Source organism: Herpailurus yagouaroundi, unplaced genomic scaffold (genome assembly GCF_014898765.1).
Source record: "Herpailurus yagouaroundi ecotype Mexico unplaced genomic scaffold, PumYag 159, whole genome shotgun sequence".
NCBI classification, from domain to species: Eukaryota; Metazoa; Chordata; class Mammalia; order Carnivora; family Felidae; genus Herpailurus; species Herpailurus yagouaroundi.
This window is the reverse complement of record NW_024412400.1, coordinates 73,850,125-73,870,690: the sequence shown is the minus strand read 5'-3', so window position 1 is coordinate 73,870,690 and position 20,566 is coordinate 73,850,125. Positions and strand designations below refer to the sequence as shown.

At 36.5% G+C, this 20,566-nt stretch overlaps 1 long non-coding RNA gene across 2 annotated transcripts in view; it reads left to right on the top strand.

Moving 5' to 3' along the window:
* Window positions 1-546: 546 nt before the first annotated feature.
* Window positions 547-20,566, top strand: part of LOC121034042 (uncharacterized) — a 36,689-nt gene continuing 16,669 nt past the window's right edge. For both annotated transcript variants that reach the window (XR_005792259.1, XR_005792258.1), the window contains exons 1-2: window positions 547-1,197; window positions 13,499-13,886. This is a non-coding gene — a long non-coding RNA (uncharacterized LOC121034042). The remainder of the gene's footprint in view (window positions 1,198-13,498; window positions 13,887-20,566) is intronic.

The window sequence follows — 20,566 nt, the reverse complement described above, 5'->3', positions numbered from 1 at the left end:
ATTAGTAGTCATTATATTTTTCACTTCCACTCAGTTACACTAATGAAAAAAGGCCAGTTTCACTTAAGAATTTCCTTGATTAGGGGCGCTTGGGTGGCTCAGTTGGTTAAGCATCCGACTTCGGCTCAGGTCATGATCTCGTGGTCCTTGGGTCTGAACGCCTCATAGGGCTCTGTGCTCAGAGAGCACAGCTCAGAGCCTGGAGCCTGCTTGGGATTCTGGGTCTCCCTCTCTGCCCCTCCCCTGCTTGCACTCTGTCTCAAAAATAAACATTAAAAAAAATAATAATAAAAAAAGAGAATTTCCTTGATTAAACAGTTAAAGTTATTAGTTTTAATAAATCTTGTCCCTTGAGTACATGTCTTTTTAAAAAATATTAATGTTTATTTTTGAGAAAGAGAAAGAGCACAAGAGAGCGGGGGAGGGGCAGAGAGAGGAGCTAGAGAATCCAAGGCTGGCTCTGAGCTGATAGCAGAGAGCCCCATGTAGTGATGCTTGAACTCACAAACTGTGAGATCACGACCTGAGGGGAAGTTGGATGCTTAACAGACTGAGCCACGAAGGCTCCCCTGATACATGTCTTTTTAAATATTCTGTGAAAGAAAAACAAAATGAGAATATTCATAAAGTACTTCTGTGTCCTGAAATAGTACAGTTGTTTCAACAGAAGCACTACAGTAGTCCACCCAAACCAAGGTTTGCTTTCCACAATTTCAGTTACCTATGGTCACTCATGGTCTGAAAGCAGATGATCATCTTTCAGTATGTCAGAAGGTCAATGGTAGCCTAACACTATGTCACAATACCTATGTCATTCACTGCATTTCATCTCATATCATCACAATAAGGGTGAGTATAGTGCCATAAGATATTTTGAGAGAGATAAGACATTTACATAAGTTTTGTTAGAGTATATTGTTAAACTTATTCTATTTTATTATTAGTTATTAATTATTAATTATTATTATTAGTTATTTATTAATAGTTATTGTTGCTAATCTCTTAGTATGCTTAACTTATGAATTAAACTTTATCATAGGTATGTATGTACAGAGAATAACCCATAGAGGGAATAGGGTTCAGTACTGTCCCTGATTTCAGGCATGGGCTGGGAATCTCAGAATCTTGGAACATATCCCCTGTGGATAAGGGAGGACTACTGCATTAGGACTGTTTGAGTTGCAAGCCAACTTTATGGTAAGATCAGTGGTGATATTAATCAATATGATTTGATTTTTAAATATTGTATAATGAACTGTGTCAACATTTGGAAGGTTTGAAGTGAACTAATATTTTCCAAAAGACTAACAGTTTTTCAAAAACATGTGTAGGTAAAAGATCTACTCAAAGTGCAAAGAAACCCAATGGATTTTAATATAACAATGCACAAAAAGTCCACCAATATTGTTTCAAATTCCTTATTGAAATTATCATTTAAAAAACCACATTTGTTGGAGCGCCTGGGTGGCGCAGTCGGTTAAGCGTCCGACTTCAGCCAGGTCATGATCTCGCGGTCCGGGAGTTCGAGCCCCGCGTCAGGCTCTGGGCTGATGGCTCAGAGCCTGGAGCCTGTTTTCGATTCTGTGTCTCCCTCTCTCTCTGCCCCTCCCCCGTTCATGCTCTGTCTCTCTCTGTTCCAAAAATAAATAAACGTTGAAAAAAAAAATTAAAAAAAAAAAAACAAAAAAAACCCCACATTTGTCTAGTTTTGAGGTTGTATCAAAGAATAATATGCATCATTATCTGAAAAGGCTATTAAAATATTCCCTTTTCCGACTACACATTTGTGAAAGTCTAGATTTTCTTGATGTACTGCAAAAGCACTACAGATTGAGTGCAGAAGCAGATATGAGCATTCAGCTATCTTCTCTTAAGCCATATATTATAGGATTTGAAAAAAATATAAAGTAATGCCATTTTTTTCATGAGGTAACTACAATTATTTCTAAAAAATTAATGTTCACATATAGTGGGTTCTTTATTGTTATTTTTAAATAAATTGTTAAATGTTTTAAGTTTCTCAGTTTCAGTTTCTAATATGATAATATTGATAGATACAACTTATATAAACAAGAACTCTTTGGGGTCTTAAGTTATTTTTAAGAGCATAAATGGTTTCTAAGGCCAACAAAATTTGAGAAACAAAATTTAAACAAATACTTTAAATATTTAGAATTAGATTTTACTATTACTTAAGAGATGAAAGGTAAAGAAATAGTTATAGCACAATTTTTCTTTTCTTTTCTTTTCTTTTCTTTTTTTTTTTTTTTTGTTAAATTTCCAAGTTTTTTTTTGGATAAAAAGACTGCTCTTCCTTTAAAGCTCACATTCAAATGAGCATAATGAGTTTTGTGTAAATTATTTGGAATTTCAACCCCCACACTTACATACTGTATAAACTTGACCAGGCTGCTTACTCTCTCCATGACAACTTTCTCATCTGTAAAATGAGAATAATAATAATAATAACAATAATAATGTCTATCTCAACAGTTGTGAGGTTTAAATGAGATAGTCCAAGTAGTTGAACACAATGCCTGTGACTGAACAAGTACTTGTTGTGTTGTTATATTTTGACGTTAACTTCCTCCTTGATTTCATAGTAACAAAATGTGAACAATACTTGGCATATCTTTTGAAGTTTTTAAAAAATTTTTAATTTAATTTAATTTTTACATAAGAGAGAGAAAGAGAGAAAGTGTGTGTGTGAGTGAGGGAGTGGGCAGAGAGAGACAGAGAGAGAGAGAGAAAATCTTAAGCAGGTTCCATGCTCAGTGTGCAGCCCGACATGGGGCAGATCCCAGAATCCTGGGACCATGACCTGAGCTGAAATGCAGAGTTGGGCATGCAACTGACTGAGTCACCCAAGCGCCTCTCTTTTGAAGTTTTTAGGTATCTAAATAAGCATATTGGACAACATAATCCAAATATTCTATTACTATTGCTTCATCGATTTGTAGAGAAAAATAGTTAAAGGGAAATTTGATTGGCTTTTACTAAGGTTGGCAAATAATCTTTTTTCCTGCCTTTGAGAAAGACTGTTTTCTGAACATCGTCAATGTTTTAGTCTTATGATTTAAAATTATTTTGGGGCGCCTGGGTGGCGCAGTCGGTTAAGCGTCCGACTTCAGCCAGGTCACGATCTCGCGGTCCGTGAGTTCGAGCCCCGCGTCGGGCTCTGGGCTGATGGCTCGGAGCCTGGAGCCTGTTTCCGATTCTGTGTCTCCCTCTCTCTCTGCCCCTCCCCCGTTCATGCTCTGTCTCTCTCTGTCCCAAAAATAAATAAACGTTGAAAAAAAAATGTTAAAATTATTTTTGTGCTGCATCCTTTAAAAATTTTTTTCATGTTTATTTATATTTTGAGAGAGACAGAGACAGAGACAGAATGTGAGCCGGGGAGGGCAGAGAGAGAGGGAGACACAGAATCCGAAGAAGGCTCTGAGCCCAAGTCAGACGCTTAACTGACTGAGCCACCCAGGTGTCCCCGTGTTGCATCCTTTTTATTAAATCAGCCCAGCAGAAGGATTAGTATCTTCTGATATATTGGTTTATGCTTTGGTGTAATTGAAGGAAAAGTGTTAAGACATTGAATAACCTGCCTTTTGACACAAGTCAATAAATAAATATTCTAACATAATCAAAGAGAAGGGAATTAGCTCTCTTTGGGAGTAGGCTGTGTTACAGGAGATACTATGCAGTTACTTGCAATCTTCTTACATCCTTCAAAAGAAGAATTTATGAGAATGAGTTAGGTAGAAGTGAAAGTTGAACCATATAAGGTGCAATTTTTATAATCCTAGGATTATTCGGTATATATGTGAGGTTGAGAAAGTTTATCATATATCTCCGAATAATCACAAATCATAACTGAGAAGTAGAAAGCTAAACTCAAGTCCCTTTCTACATTCAAGACATAGTCTTATAAATGTAAATATTTAGCTTAAATCATTGAATAGCATATGCTTCTTTCCATTAAAAAAATATTTATTTATTTTTGAGAGAGAGGGACAGTGGGCAGGGGAGGGGCAGAGAGAGAGATTGAGAGAAAATCTCAAGCATGCTCCTCACTGTCAGTGCAGAGCCCAAACTGGAGCTCAATCCACGAACCATGAGATCATGATCTGAGCTGAAGTTGGACGCCTAATCTACTGAGCCACCCAGGCACCCCTGAATAGCATGTTTACAACAGTATTAGTGAGATATGCTGCCATATTTCCCTCTTCTAAATTTTTATATTTTTACTGAAAAAAAAAAGAAACAAAATTCAAACCTTTTTAGCTCTAAGAAGTTGTAAAAGTAACAAGAGAGTTAGTTACGATTTTTCAGTTCCTTTTTGGCATTAAGAAAATTAGACAGCTTTTCTAGGGGTGCTTGTGTGGCTCAGTAGGTTGAACGTCTTACTTTGGCTCAGGTCAAGGTCACACTTACAGTTTGTGTGTTCAAGCCCTGCATCAGGCTTGTCTTGTCTGTGCTGACAGCTCAGAGCCTGGAGCCTGCTTCAAATTCTGTGTCTCCCTCTCTCTCTGTCCCTTGCCCCACTCACACTCTGTCTCTCTCTGTCTCTCGAAAATAAATAAACATTAAAAAAAAAAATCAGACAGCTTTTCTAAATGCCTTTAAAAAAGAAAAAAACCAACACAGTCATTGATTCACTTCCTTAACAAGCTTTCAGTTTACTGGAAAGATACAGAACAAACATGATGAGCTCAGAAGATTTTAAAATCCTAAGCCTATTTTCTAATTGTACAAGCTATATGTCTTTTATCATTTAAAATGAATGACAAAAAAGCCTATATAAAATAAGGCATAGAAAGGGAAGCTTTTTGTGTTTTGCATACCAATATCTACCAAATCTAGGAAGACACTGTCAGAAAAATAAGTCAAAATGGATCCAGAATTTCCCACATTTGAAGTGTAATGTACATACCTTGAAAGAAGAAAAAGCTAAAAGAAATGACTTTAATTGTGTGATTTGTATCATAAGGCTTACAATTCTCTTAGTGTCTCATACCGCAGACCCTGTTACACCTTAGCAGAAGAGTCCAAACGGTGATATTTACATGTTTTGAGCTAAGAGATCACCAATTTTATACACTGCAAGTAGGCATGGACTTTCAAAAGTCCATGGTGCATATAACTTACATAAACCAATAATTTAAGACTTTTGTCTCTTCAAAATGTTGCTTAACAGTCAAGCTAATTGTGCATGTTGAAATTTATGATGGGCAAGTCACGTCATAATTTTAAAATAGCTTTATGACTTAACTGATCATTTTTATTTCTTTTTGTGAAATTTTTAGTCTGAAAATTTCTTTCTGTGAAAATTTCAGTCTGACTGAAAACCCAGCACTAGTGCTTATTCTAACTTGCCAACCCACAGATTTTGGCGTTACTATGAAATATGTTATAAGACTTTGCTTCTGGCTTTAGCAATGTGCTTTTTTTTTTTTAATATTTATTTATTTTTGAGACAGAGAGAGACAGAGCATGAATGGGGGAGGGGCAGAGAGAGAGAGGGAGACACAAAATCGGAAGCAGGCTCCAGGCTCTGAGCCATCAGCCCTGAGCCGGACGCAGGGCTCGAACTCATGAACCGTGAGATCATGACCTGAGCTGAAGTCGGACGCTCAACCGACTGAGCCACCCAGGCGCCCCGTTTGCTTCCGGCTTTATATTTAGCTTATTTTATTTAGTTGGCTTAACTGACTACATTAGTTGTTAACAATGAAACTTAACTCATATCGGGTGAGGGTGAGCTGGGGACTACATCTGGGACCTGTTACAACCTGATGCCGCATGGGTTTATTTCAACAAGGAAAGGAAACGCATTTAAACTCCAGCTCTGATGCAGAAATGATTCTGAATTCAGTTATTCTGTAGCATTTGGACCTTGTCCATGTATCAGTTATTACAAATCTTCCTCCCACATCTTGTCTTCCCAATTGGAAATAAGCAAACTTTGTTTTTATCAGTCTCTAAGTATTTAAATTTGCATATGGCACCCAAAAAGCATTTTGCTTTGCATTTGCAAACTTCGGCTTCATTAAAAAAAATTTTTTTTTCAAATCATGTGTCTTGTGAAGAATTACATGGAGAACATTTTGTTGTTAATAGTCATTTAAATTATTTACTGGCTTTTTTTCATTTCCCTGGAAAACACTGAGAACGTTCTCACAATGTGTCTGGCTTCTCTTGGAAAATCATGTTGTAATGTGAATCCAAAGCATCAGAATTTGTGAAAGCAGAGTGTTTTCCCAAAAGTGTCAAGCAGCCAAATGGTACCAGTTTCAAGAATGATGCCAGAGTGTTTTTCAGAAAGACAGTTTTTGTTTAAATCCCTGCTTTTTGTCTAGTATCTATAGTTGGTCTATTTGTCCCAAAGACAAAGGGCCAGAAGCACCTGAAACTTCTTTTACTTCCTTTGGAAAGTCACTTGACATTTTGCTGCAATATTTTAATTTTTTTTTTAATTTTTTTTCAACGTTTTTATTTATTTATGGGACAGACAGAGACAGAGCATGAACGGGGGAGGGGCAGAGAGAGAGGGAGACACAGAATCGGAAACAGGCTCCAGGCTCCGAGCCATCAGCCCAGCGCCTGACGCGGGGCTCGAACTCACGGACCGCGAGATCGTGACCTGGCTGAAGTCGGACGCTTAACTGACTGCGCCACCCAGGCGCCCCTGCAATATTTTAATTTTATTATATTATTTATTTATCTTATTAAATCTCTTGTTGATCAGACATAATTGAGGGAAGATTCATATTTTATAAAATAGTACATATATTTTAGACGAATAATATCTTTTTACTCAATATCTTTTATATTGATGTGTAAACACAAATGTAAGCTATCAAAGACTAGATTTAGGTTGATTATTATTTATCATTTTTCATTCATTCATATATATATATATTTATTAAGCATATACAAGGTAGTTGCTAGATTTTATGAAGGAGCGTAAAGATGAATCAGACATAAATCTAATCTCATTCCCCTCTATTAAAAAAGGTAATATTAAATAGATACTAAATAAGAGAGGGAGGAAGGAGGAAGGGTGGATGTGTGAAGGAGAGAGAATAGCAGTGATAAAAACAAATATGGCAAAATGTTAACAATTGGTGAATTCTGGACAATGAGTATAAAGGAGTTCCTTGCACAATTCTTATAACTTTTCTGTATGTTAGATATTATTTTAAAAGAGAAATTTATTAAGTGTCTGTTCTGGAAAAAAAGTAGATGAAATATCTAAGGGACTGAGGTTTGGGATGTCTAGAGTCCTCAATGATGAGAATTGCATCTCAAATCTTTTTTACCTCCCTACTGTTTCTAAAATCATTCTTTCAACTTGGGAGACGCTCAAGAAATGTATAAACAGTGAGTGCTTACTTTTTTATTTGAAATCTTAATTTTCAGGCCAAATTTCTTCAGATCAAGCCATTAAACTATTGTAAATGCACATACAATACACAAGAGAAAACGTACTAGAGACAACTTTGAGGCTGGAGCTTAATCTTTCTCATCTTTATACATCCAGCGGAGACCCTGTGTGTAGTAAGTGCTCAATTCCTATTTGTTGGCTGTATGAATGAATAAACACAGACTGAAACACTTTTGCGCCAAAGATCTTCAAATTGATTTCTCTTATTTTGCTTCTCACACCAAGGCTACACTGACCTTCATGAGGTCGAGTTAGGCCAGAGTGTTCAATTTGACACATAGGATTCTTTACGACAGCCTTTCTAATTAGAACTGCAATGTGCAAACCATATTTAGGAAAAGGTGTACAAGGATTTGTCAACAGGAAAGTAGATTTAAAATCTGGAGAATGTTAATGGTCAGCTAATATATTTGGCATGTGGTTAAATAAAATGTTTTATTGTGTCTCTTTAAAATCAAAAGCCCTATATTATGTATATGCTTTTCAAATGACATTTGAATAAAAATGTAAAAGGCATCTAAAGAGATGAAGGGCACTTCTGGAGTTAGAGCTCTCAGGATTGATAATAACATTTTGAGTAATCTAAATGCATACCTATTATCACTTAAGTGAGCACTGATGCTGCCAATGGATCTTATACAAATATTCAGATTTTTGTTTTCCTCGTCATTCTGAAGGTTATCTCCCTGGTCGCTCTGAAAATCAGGTGACAACCATTTCCCATGATGCTTTAAGGGCTGTCAAACTGTCCATCAAGCTGTCACCTGACCAATCGTTCCCATGGTTCTTTTAGACTTCCAGTATGATAAATTGAAAGGCACTATTATCTGTCTGTTGTGAAGAGGAACTGTTTGGGCTTTGATAAGATATCACTACTCCCAGGTGAGAGGCGGCTGACAGCACATCAAGGCAAAACAACACGTAGAAACACTGAACAGGGGAGCACAGGTTTACAAACATCTGTTGTCATTTATTACTTTTCTTTGGGCTTAAGTTTCTGACTCATCCTTAGATAATTCAAGAACAGATATTTTGCTTTCTAGCTTGCAAGCAACAATTGCTGCTCTTTTCATCTTGGGAGAAAAATCTAGAAATTGAAAACACAACTGCCTACCTTTTTCATGCATGGCACACAAGTGTTCTGCCTCGTAACCGACAAGTTCTGTGATGTCATCACTTGCCTTTTTAGAAACGTATTTGAGAATAAGTATATTTAACTATGATAAATAGTTGGGTGTGGGGGGCCAAATAATAAAATTAATTACCTATGTCTTAGAGGTTATTATCAACTTACCAATAGACAAACAATATGAACTAGTTTAAGTGTTTGCACATATTGGTTAATTTATATTTTAGTATTGATGATGAGGTTAGTAAGTCCAACATTTCATGAGAAATAAAGTTTGTGATTTATTATGACAAGCCTCACTTTTTAATTGTTCTGAATTGTGCTAACATAAACTTCAAAACTTGAATTTATACACAAGAGATGAATAGAGGATAAGACATTGCCCTCAATGGATCAACAGTGTAGTCAGGATTGGGATAAAGAAAACTGTTTGTAAAGGTTGCAGGGGGAGGTTGTGAGGTAAAGGGTTTCTGAGGAAATCTTTCTGAGAAGTGGGAATAGTTTATTAGAGCTACAGAAACAGTTTTACATTTAGGATTTAATCTTTGGACTTAAACATCCAAATGCGTGTCAACAGAAACTTATTAAAAGGTATGAAAAGCTGGATACTTGAATCCTTACTACATGTAAATGTAATTTTATTCTTTAGAAGTTACTCTCTTTTTTGTGATTTGTCTTTTTTCTTTTCCTTCCCTTTGACTTTAATGACACATGATGACAGGTTTCTTATGTGCCCTGTGCCCTTACATACTATCATTATATGAGTACCTGAACATACCCTTTGGAGACCACTCAGGGAAAAACAATCTGTTGTTATTTATTGTGGAATAAAAGTACTGTAGTTGGTTGCTAACATCACCACCTTGTGTACAAATATTTTTTTGCACACAGTTTCCTCATGTCATTAAGCAGTATTGTAATTTCATTACATAGTAATGTAGCACTTCGATTAGAGACAACATTTAAATGATTTTATAATTCACAATCTGAAAAAATAAACTATGGTTTATTTTTAGTCCTTTGTAACTATTTAACCACCTTACACTCTTCTTCACTCATGCAAGAAGCAAAAATACCCCGAGTCCTCAAGGACAGAATTTGTCAAAATGCTCTCTAAAACAATGGCCAAAGAGTAAAAAGGAAAAGAAAGAATTAAATTTCCTGAATATTCATAATAATACCAACAGTACGTGCATTCAGTGCCTACAGTCTCTATTGGTGAAACTCCAATTTTAACTGTTTTTTTCCCTAAGCATTCTTAGCTCACCCAGTAGGCTAATATTGGAAATTATTACTTACTTGAAAGTATCACTTTGGTCTCTATCCAAAGACGAGGGGAACCTCTTCATGAGGTTCTGAATATCAAAATTCTTTTTCTAGTGGCTTCTGGTGTGTGAGAATCCCATAGCAAGTTTTATAATTTTCAACAGTCCTTGGAGATCCATGAAGTAAGCTGATTGGACTCCATTACTTTTCCAAAAGGACATACCTTTTGGTCTAATGAAGGAGGTAGTGGCTGGAGAGGAAAAGACCAGAATATTCAATAAATTCTGTGTAGGTCTCAAAGGAGACAAACAAACAATGCTCCTTGTTAGTCTCTCTCTCTCACAACAAGCATTCTGATAGATTTCTAGAAAAAACTATTTCAATTTGGATTTTAGTGTTACTTCTTTCATAATTTCTCATTCTCTCTTTCGGTATCTTTAAGTGATCTTATAATGTATTACCTCACATAGTAGCTAAATAACAGTTGTTATAAATGGTTGAAAGTAGAATCCAGTGCTTCTTTCACTTCTAGAGTTTTCCTACGTAGTTTGATTATATGGTAAAAACTTTAAAATGTTCCTAAAGATGCTAGGCAAAATATAACAATCTGAATTTGGGGTGTGTGTGTGTGTGTGTGTGTGTGTGTGTGTCTGCCTGTCTGTGAGAAACTTGGGTATTTTTAAATGGAAGTTCACTTGACAAGCCTAAGAAATCCTGCTACATTAACTAATGGTTTAATTTTCTTCTAATTTTGACTTTAACCGGATTTTCTAACAAGAGACTAAGAAAGTCTTGGAAACATAGGTAGCTTTGGCCAGATGAATTCGGGGGTATTTTTACAATGATAATTTTTCTTGTAAATTTAGCAGGGAAGTCACAAAGTAAGGCTAGATTTCGGTACCTCTTACTTGAATTCTAAAACTTCTTGTCAAATCTTTTAGCTTTGGTTTCTGACTAATATTACATGGGAGAGTTATGAAGAGGAGATGGATTGTCTCAAGATTATTTTTCATGATGTTTTCTAAATTGTAATCATATTAACGTTATATTCATTGATAATCTCATTTACAAAGTTGAAAAATGATTTCTTTTGTGTCAACAACTATACTATGAGGTAGGTAGGGAAGGCACCCAGTTTCACAGATGAAACTCTTCTTCACTGAGTTGTGAATCTCTCTTCACAGAGAGATTGAAGAGTAGAGGCATGACAGGGAAATGCTCACAATCATATAGCTGTTAGTAGCAGACCCAGTGAAGGACTCAAGTTTTCGGATTCTTAGTTCGATGTTATAGTCCACCCTCACACTGCTCTTGTCTTTGGAGACAAGAATAGCACCTTCAAAATACAGCTTTTAGAAGTGAAGGCCATTTTGGTAGATGTTTCCTTGTGTTTCGTAGAGGTTTCTTCCTGTAGAATTCTGTGCTGAACAGTCACCCGGTGCAGTGCTGTCAAACGCGAAGTAGGGTTATTGCTGACTCCTTATGTTTTCAGAATGAAACACAGTCATTACAGTAGCTGCTTTATTTAGCTTTGACAAGCAGTAAATGGGTACATATTTATATGCATGGTAAGTATGTAGAACTTGTGAGATATCTAATGATTTTAAAAAGCACAAAATAAAGTTGTTAAAAATGTGCCTAAAAGGAATGAAAATCCATAGGCACTTTCCGATTTTACTTAATATTAAACAAATGTTTCAAGCATTGGTGTTTAAAAGAGGCCAACCACTAATGGTCTTTAAAGGGAGAAAATGAACTTGCAAAAGCTTCAGATGTTTGGATGTTTTCCCTTTATGTTGTATCTACTTAGGTCAAGCAGTGTGAATTGAATGAAATCGAACTGAATAAAACTCTAATGTAAAACTGAGATTCATTAAACCCTTCACCTTTTTTGACCAGTTACTTGTATTTGTGAAAAGCTGCAATAGAAATGAAAAATAATGTTTTCCTATTCTAACAAAAGTGATATTTTGAGACTACAAAATAGGATAAAATAGCATGTATATTATTAAAATCTCATTTTAATTTTTTTAATGTACACAGAATAAACTAATAGTACTTGTGGAAATCATTTAACAATTTCTCACTTTCCCCAAAAGATTCAGTTGATGAAACAGACTTCTGTAGGACGAAATACAGCTAAGTGCTCTTTTTGGCAAATGCTCCAACTTACTTCTATGCTTGAATTGACCACACCTATCACTACCTGGAAAAGAAAGAAGTAAACAGTGGAATGTGATCTAAGCTAACTTTATATCCCAAACTCAAAATCATAACGATGAAGTTCTTTACAATGAGGAACTTTGTGAACTGAAGGAAGGGGCTATAATTTCTTCCCATGCCATCCAGCTCAAGAAATGAAGGGAGAAAATCATTCTCTGTTAGCCTCCTGTGTAAAATTTCTTTTCTTATCATCCCATCTCGTCATATCTTTCTGCAGTTTGAATTACCCTCTTTTCCACAGACTGGTAAGGCAGTGAAAGGATGTTTGTTCTGCTAATTAACTTTATTACCCTGATAACTCCCTGCAGCCTTTTACGAAAACAATTACCGTTACTCCTTTTTTCCCCCACTGGCAAAAAAAAAAAAAAAAAAAAAAAAAAAAAAAAAAGGAAAAGAAAAAAAAAAAGACTATTAATTAGAAACGAGGCCCAGGTCCCTGCCATGTTATCCTGCCACGTTCCCAGGCCCTCGAGCAGGATAGCATTACATTGTCAGTAGTAATTTAGCTCTCATCTGTCTCTGCTAATTATTGTCACATTCATCAAATTCATCAACAAAAGTGCTCTCAGAAGGATTGCATATTTGCAGTTAATACAGCATAAACTGGTATTACCCATCACCACATTTGTGATGATGAGAGGGACACAACTTATTCATCCCTAATTAGAGCAAGCTGGGTAATTAATTATGCATTCCGCCTTATTACTTCTGAGTTCCCAGATATTGTTTGTCTAAAAAGGGGGAGAAAGCAGGAGAGAGAAGCCTGAAAATGCAAAAAAAAAAAAAAAGGGTGATGTGTTTTGTCACATGCGCTATGCCATAATTCCCACCTGACAAACTAGCTGAATCAGTGGAAAATTGCGACTTGTCAGCAGCAGAATAAACTGCCGTAATAGCTGATTAATGATCAGCACCTGTGACAGGTGCTGTACGGGACTGTAAACTTGGTTTGATTAACAGTCACTGGACGAATAAATATTAGTGACAGTCAGCGGAGAGCAAGTTTGCTTGTTTTCTTCCCTGTTAACAAATCGCACACATTAAAGTTATTGATATTTCTGTCTGAGACACTCTATTTTTTTGTAGTTATCTGGCAACATTGGCAGTGAGTTATAATAGATTGTTTCTGTTCTGCTATTTTATTTCAGAACCTAAAATTGTATTTTGACAAAATGACCTGTAGGGGTTTAAATTTACCAGGTGTAGAAGAAAAGACTAAAAAGTGACAGGATTCACACTTGCTTTAATTTATGCTCACCTGCTAGTAATCTCTGTGTGTGTACATATACACATACATATATATATTCATTGTATCCATTTACATGTATGTACGATCACTATTAAGGAATGTTCATACTAAAAAAATCACATACATACGTTTAGGGTATGTGATGTTCACTTATTTAAAAAAATGTTTTTAATTGTCTTTTTTTTTTCAGAGCTGAATATTTTCCTGAAACACTGGCAGCGTGATTTCTCCCAACTATGTGTCTCCATCCCAAACTGAAAAGACCATCTTCCTGAGGCAGCTATTCAAAACTGCGGCCAGCTTGACCTCTTTTCTTGAGTTGAGTTACGAACAGATTGGTCAGAAAGCGATACCTGTTTGAGCTGACTGATTATTAACCAAGAGTCAAATTATGTGCCTAGACAAAGTGTGAGTTATGGGAAGAACCCAGTCTTTCTCTCTCTCCTTTAGGTCATAGTAAAGGGAACCACTGACTTCACTGTAGTTTTGGATTATGCAGGGAATGGTCAGGGTTGTTTTGGAATCCCAAAGATCTACTTTCAAACTTTGGTCCTACTGAGGTAGCTGTGTGAGTTTGGGTAAGTTATTTAACCTAATTTTTCAGCTTCTCAATGTAAAATGGGAGCATTTCCAGTCTATATAATAGTGTTATTGTGGGGATTAAATGAGATAATGTAGGTAAAGCACCCTAGCACAGTGCCTAGCATGAAAGTGCTCAATAATGAACAATTATTATTAACACAACCGTTTAAAATTTGAATAGTCCAAGTACCTTCAGTTTGTTTCACATAAAAATGTTTTAAGAACAACTAATGATCTTTTTTTCCTTTGCACACTCCAAAATAAACAAAACAAAACTTAATGCTCATTTATCCCTGAGTGAGAACTGAGAAAAGATGAATAGTGTGCCTGGATAGTAGATATCCCAAGGTGCTACTTTGAGTTATTTAGCCGCTTCTCAGAGGCACAAAAGTCAGAATTGATGGGGCGGGGCAGAGGCTAGAAGAGGGTGGCCTATTTCCCTCGAAATCTCTGTAATAATGTCTTCAGAAACTTCTGGGGTGATGGTAGAGACAGATCTGTGTCATGTTTACTTAGAAGAATCTCATATTCTGTAGAACTGAAATAGTAAAGCACGAACAACAAAAATAAAAATAACATCAGAACAAATGCATTTTGGTAATTTAGTATGTATTTATTTTGATATTAGCCATCTAACAGAGAATGAAAGTGACAAAAGAACACAGAGAGACAGTATGATGCAATTATAGTTTTTGAAACACTGTTGAGAAGTAATAAAACTGTCATATTTCGAGGACATTAGGGAGTATGTACTTATTAGATCCCATTTAATCAATACCTAAAGCCAATTTATTTAGGTTAAAAAAATAAAGGAGGCTTACAGTTTTAGTTGTATGTATACTACTCCTAAGAAAATGTTGGAAGTAGTTTTCACAGAGTCAGAATGATTCTTTTCTCCTTTTTAAAAATTTTTTAACGTTTATTTATTTTTGAGGACCAGGAGCAACAGAGAATGAGCAGGGGAGGGGCAGAGAGAGAGGGAGACAAAGAATCCAAAACAGGCTCCAGACTCTGAGCCATCAGCGCAGAGGCAGATGTGGGACTCGAACCCACAAACTGTGAGATCATAACCTGAGCTGAAGTCAGACGTTTAACCGACTGAGCCACCCAGGTGCCCCAATTATTTCTTCTTTAATTGGGTACCTAATTCACTTTTAAATTTTAAAAGGGTGTATTATAAAACTTTCAGAAAAAATAGCAATGTTTAATACTAAAGTGTATCACTCTTGTTTGGTCATCACCAAAAACAGGTTTTTTTTTCAACCACCACACACTGGAATAATCTGGAAGAAATTTTTTAAAATAAATTTATCAAGAGGCACCTGGGTGACACAGTCAGTTGAGCATCAGACGCTTGATTTTGGCTCAGGTCATGATCCTAGGGTCAAGGGATAGAGCCCTATGCTCAGTGTGGAGCCTGCTTGAGATTCTCTCTCTCCCCTTGCCCTCTGTCCCTCTTGCCCACTTGCACTCTCTCTCTCTCTCTAAAATGAAAAATAAAAAATAAAGATATCAGGACTCTCCAGCAGATCCTCATTTTATTGGTCTTGGGGAGCCTGGTGGGCATTGGCATGTTCAAAAATTCCCCAGTTGATTCTGATATATATCCAGGATTTAGAACTGGAGATAAACACACACAATTAAAAACTTATGTAGCAAGATTTAATGCATAAAGTAAAAATTCTTTCAGACTAAAAGAACTAATATTGTGAAGTGGATGTCTAGAAATTGAAGTGTATCACACGTGTGACCTTTAGCGTTATCTGAAGTTACTACTTAAAGAATCATGTTGGAAATACTTTTTAAAAGGTAATCCAATCAGAGAGAAAAAGATCTAAAAATTCAAATGGTAAGAATGATATTCTGAATTCACCAACTCACTTCATATCACTTATTAGAATTGCAGGGTCAATTGCCTTATCTCATTGGAAAAAAAAAAAAAAAAAAAAAAAAAAAAAAACCATTGAAGGTGGCCAGACCATTTCTGTGGCTGACTGATGAACTAGATGGTGGCAGGGCTGACTGGTGATTGTGACCTGCTTCCAAACAGGTATCCTGCTACATAAATGGTGACAGAAAATCAAGAGACCAGAATATTCCTGCCATTTGGCACATATAAACATGGATTAAAAATCAGCTAATAGGCACTCTGTGCACTTCTGTCTGTACTTTGTTATGTGAGCTTTGGACCATTCTTGTTGCATATGAGTGCATGGTTGTAGGACAGTTCATTGGTTTATCACTTCCTCGTTGCTTCTCATGGTCAGATCACCCAGGCAACCACATAAAATAAATTGGAAATGGCCTGTTTGACTAAAACACTGATATTCCAGATTATTAAACAGTTCCATTAGGGAGGTAGCTCATTCTGTGAACTTCTACATCCATGTTCTAGAATTCCTATGTTTCTATAAAGTCTTAATTAAAATTTTTAATTATTAAAGGAGTGAATTACATTTCATCAAGCTTGCTCAAAACAAAAAAAAATAAGGCATCTCTGGTAATTTAAAGAGGGAAGTCTTTACTAAATTAAAGTATAAAGTCTTACTTGGCACATGGGACTTTGGGGTGGGTCAACAGGGAATGCCTCACTTCAAAGAACAACTTGATCCTACTGAATTTTTCATAATCCAGAACAAGGATAGGAAAACAATGGCCAGTGGGAAAATCTGGCCTGCCACCTATTTTTCTAAGGCCTTGCAAGCTAGGAATGCTTTTTACATTTTTAGGTGATTCAAAAACATTTTAAAAATATTTTGTGACATGAAAATTATACGAAATTCAAATTTCATTGTCCATACATAAAAGTTTTTGAAACATAGCCATGTTTACTTATTTTCATATTATCAATGGCTACTTTCTTATGAAAATGGCAGAGTTTAGTACTTGCAATAAAGACTGTACATTTTGCAAAACTAAAATATTTGCTATTTGTCCTTTCTGGAAAAAGTTTGCTTGTCCCTGCTCTAGAGTAGTGCTTCTCAAATTTTAATTTGCATACAAATGTAGGATCTTGTTAAAATATAAATCTGATTCAGTAAGTCTACAGCATCTGAGATGTGATTCTGCATTTCTAATAGGCTACCTGGTGATGCTGATGGTTTGAGAACCATACTTGAGAAGCAAGGCTATAGAACACGACCTTCACTATACAGGCTCACAAGACTGATGTCAGTCTGATCAAGAGCAGATCTTTCAGGGATGGACTCACTAACCTAGTTCACAAGATTGATGCAGAAACCTGGGAATCTAATTTACTAGTCTGTAAGGAGAAATATGATAGGGACTGATCCAGAATCTCTGTCCCTATAGACATGCTACCTGAGATGCTGAATTAGAACAGAAGGAAAAGAAGGGACAGAAAACAGCAGGAGATGGCTATGTGTTTAGATTATTCAACGATTTCAGACGAGTAGAGATTTGCTAGCTCACTGCTACTGGCACCAGAGTAATGGTTTTAAAATGTACCTGGGATTTGTTTTAATCAGGTAGGGCAAGACACACAGATATGGAAGTGACTGTTATGAAGGAATAAGATCCCTAGAAATAGGAGGCATAGCATGCTATGCAAGGGGGGAGCAGCACACAGGGAGGGATTAGGGTTGGTCAGGAGGCAGAGGCAGCAAGGGAAAAACATGAACAAGGGCCTTTATTATGGTTGTTTAGCGTATGGAAGAGGCAGGGTAAGCAGGTTTAGGATTGGTTTGTTTTAATAATTTCAGCAGGCTCTGGGGTTTAGGGGTATCTCTTGGGTCTGGTACTGAGCCCTGGAGTGATTAGGGCAGGTGGATAGTGGCCCAGAGTCTAAAAGCTAGATAAAGGAGGGATTAAGGGGTATGGGCTTTGATTAGGTTGGTTTGCATATGAAAGTATAGTCTCCTTGAGTTGTTTGCTCTCTAGGAATTAGCTAGCCCTGGGAAGTGTCCCCAAGGCCCCAGACACCAAAATACCAGGAAATACAGAAACTAAAAAAGTATGATCAGTAGTGGGTCCTTGGACCAGGGCACCTTTGTCTAGGATAGTTATGGGATGGACACTGCCTATATATACCTCTTTGTTTATTTTCTGTTTTTGTAGTTGACCAAACTCTTTTCTAATTGACACATTCTTCTGTCAGATCTGCTCATTCTTTTAGGTTATGGAGAAGTCCTTCTGGTCTGGGCATCCTACAGCCTCTTTTAATTGATTTTGTGTGTTGATGATCAAGTCTGACATGGCTCCAATCTAGCAGATGTTAATTACCTAGTTTAACTTGGACAACGGGATTATTTTGCTCACTACCAAGTTGGAAAGGGACCCGATATAGTGCCCAAAATAGACAACACCATATTTTATATAACTTTGACTTAATATGACTATTTATACACTTGTAACGCCCTACCTCAGACTATGGAGCCCTCAGTCTTTTCCAGATTGGTAATGGTAACACTTAACTGCTGTATCTGAGTGGGGGTCATTTTTTATGACTCTATGATCACCTGGAGGATGGAGGTAACATTGTGATCATCTATAAGCTTCTGTACATCCTGCTTTCTGCATAGAGATGCCTACAGGCCAGAGAGAGAAAAGTTGTAGCAGCTGTTCTTTGTGCGATTAACTGCAGCATCTACAGGCTGGTTTTGAGTGATCTTTCTGGGAGTCCTGCCCTCGCCACTCTAGCCAAGGAGAATTAATTGCCTATAATGGCAGTAACTTCATTCTACCTCTCATTTTCATCACACAACAATTCCCTAGTCTTGGTTCACTGTTTATGATTATCTTACAATATTATGCCATGCCATTTTAAAGGATTTCCTTGCAAATTTCATTTTAAATATGTCATAACTCTAAAATTACCAGGAGTAGCACTGATAGAACAAGATCTGTCTCCTCATACTAATTACTGTGTGACCATGGTCAAATTACTTCTTTTTGGTCACCAGTCTCCTCATCAGAAATAGAAAAATTTTGGATTATATGATTTCCACAAACCCCTCCAGCTTTAAAAAAACTAAGCTCAACTGGAATGTTTCTGTAAAATATGCATAAAAATGGGTTTATTTCTTTATTGCCCCACTCTTGGCATATGCCATATGGTAATCTGGACCTCTATTTAGCTTTAATTTCTTTTTCCTGGTGTTTTTGTAACTTGTTTAAAAGTCTGTTCCCAATTTTCTTCATCAAAAGAGGAAAAAAGTATAAAATTTTGGGGGCAGTTATCTTATTTGACTTTGTATTCCACAGCTTTTGCATAAATAGTCCACTTGATAGATGTTGGCTGAATTACATTAACGTGGGAGTACCCTGAAAGCAAATTACTTTGGGGTAAAGAAATCTTAAAAGCTTGAGAGGCTGTAGCCTTGACAATAAGGCAGGACTTTGACAAGCTAGTTGACTGGATGTGTGGCAATTGTTGGCATCATATTGCAGTAACTGCAGTTTATAAAATTATAAAATAGTTTTGTTTCTCTGGAAACACCGAAAGAGTAACTTGACTTTAAATTTCCTAATGGTCCGTTTATTTCTGATGATTAAAGTGATTTCTGATAGTTCTATAATTAGCTTCTATCTAAATCCTGTAAGGATGAAGGAAATTTTTGCATTGAGATTGGAATTTTCACATTTTTCATGGATGGTAGGAAGGAAGAAAGTCCATCTAGAATAATGTCACTGCCATACCTATATATCCTTGGTGGGATCAGAAAAAATCTCCAGAAATGTATTTTTCTCCTCTTAATGCATTTCCACTTATGTGCGACGATTTTGATCAGAAAACTAAAATGTAGCAGCGGGTGGGAAGGGGGGAGGCACTGAATATAGAATTGGTGCCAACAGATGCAAAAATGCCATGGAAATCTTTGGCCCAGAAATAATAGCTTACCAAAATACACACACACAGTTGTTGGACTCTTGAACAGATACACAGCCGTCTGTATAGACAACAGTGCTGTTGGCCAAGAGTCCCGGAGACAGGCCAACCTCCCATCCAGATGCCACTGCCAGTGAGGAGCCATTTGGCATCTACTTCTCTGGCTGCCAACCTTCTTTCCCATTCTCTGGCATGAAATTTCACAGGGGCTGCTCAAGGAAATTAAGACTCTGAAGAGTTCTGTATTAATATGCTGTAACAACGCAGTGCCACAGGAGCCCTTTATGCTATTTGAATGTTTTATCCCTTTATTTTTTTTTAAGTGTCAAAGAAACCTGATTTCTATGTATTTGCCTACAGATAAATGCAATTGCTTTGGAAATTAAGAATGATGTATTTTGATTTCTGCATGGAGCCAACTTTCCCTAACCCAGAAATAAATACCTTGAGGATTTTTAAAGCAAAAGCAATTTGAAGCACACAGCAGAAAAAGAAAGAGAGGAAGGAAAGAAGGAATGAAGGAAGAAGGAAACAAAGAAAAGAGGAAAAAGACACAAAATGTACTGATCTTTTGGGAGAGTAAAAGCAATTGCTCACATCTCTTCAGCTCTAGCAAAGTGAACGCTAAAAAATCTACTGGTCAGGAGAATTTAATAAGCATACTTTTTTCCCAGTGAAAATCGAATAGGTATCAATATACTTCCACAATAGTTTGCATGTGACACCAACTTCCCAGGGGAAAAACAATCAGTGCAAGCACTGTCTTCTCCCCTTGTAATGTCATTAAATTCCAATTTCTGCTTGTGTGAGGTTGTACTTAGCACTAGC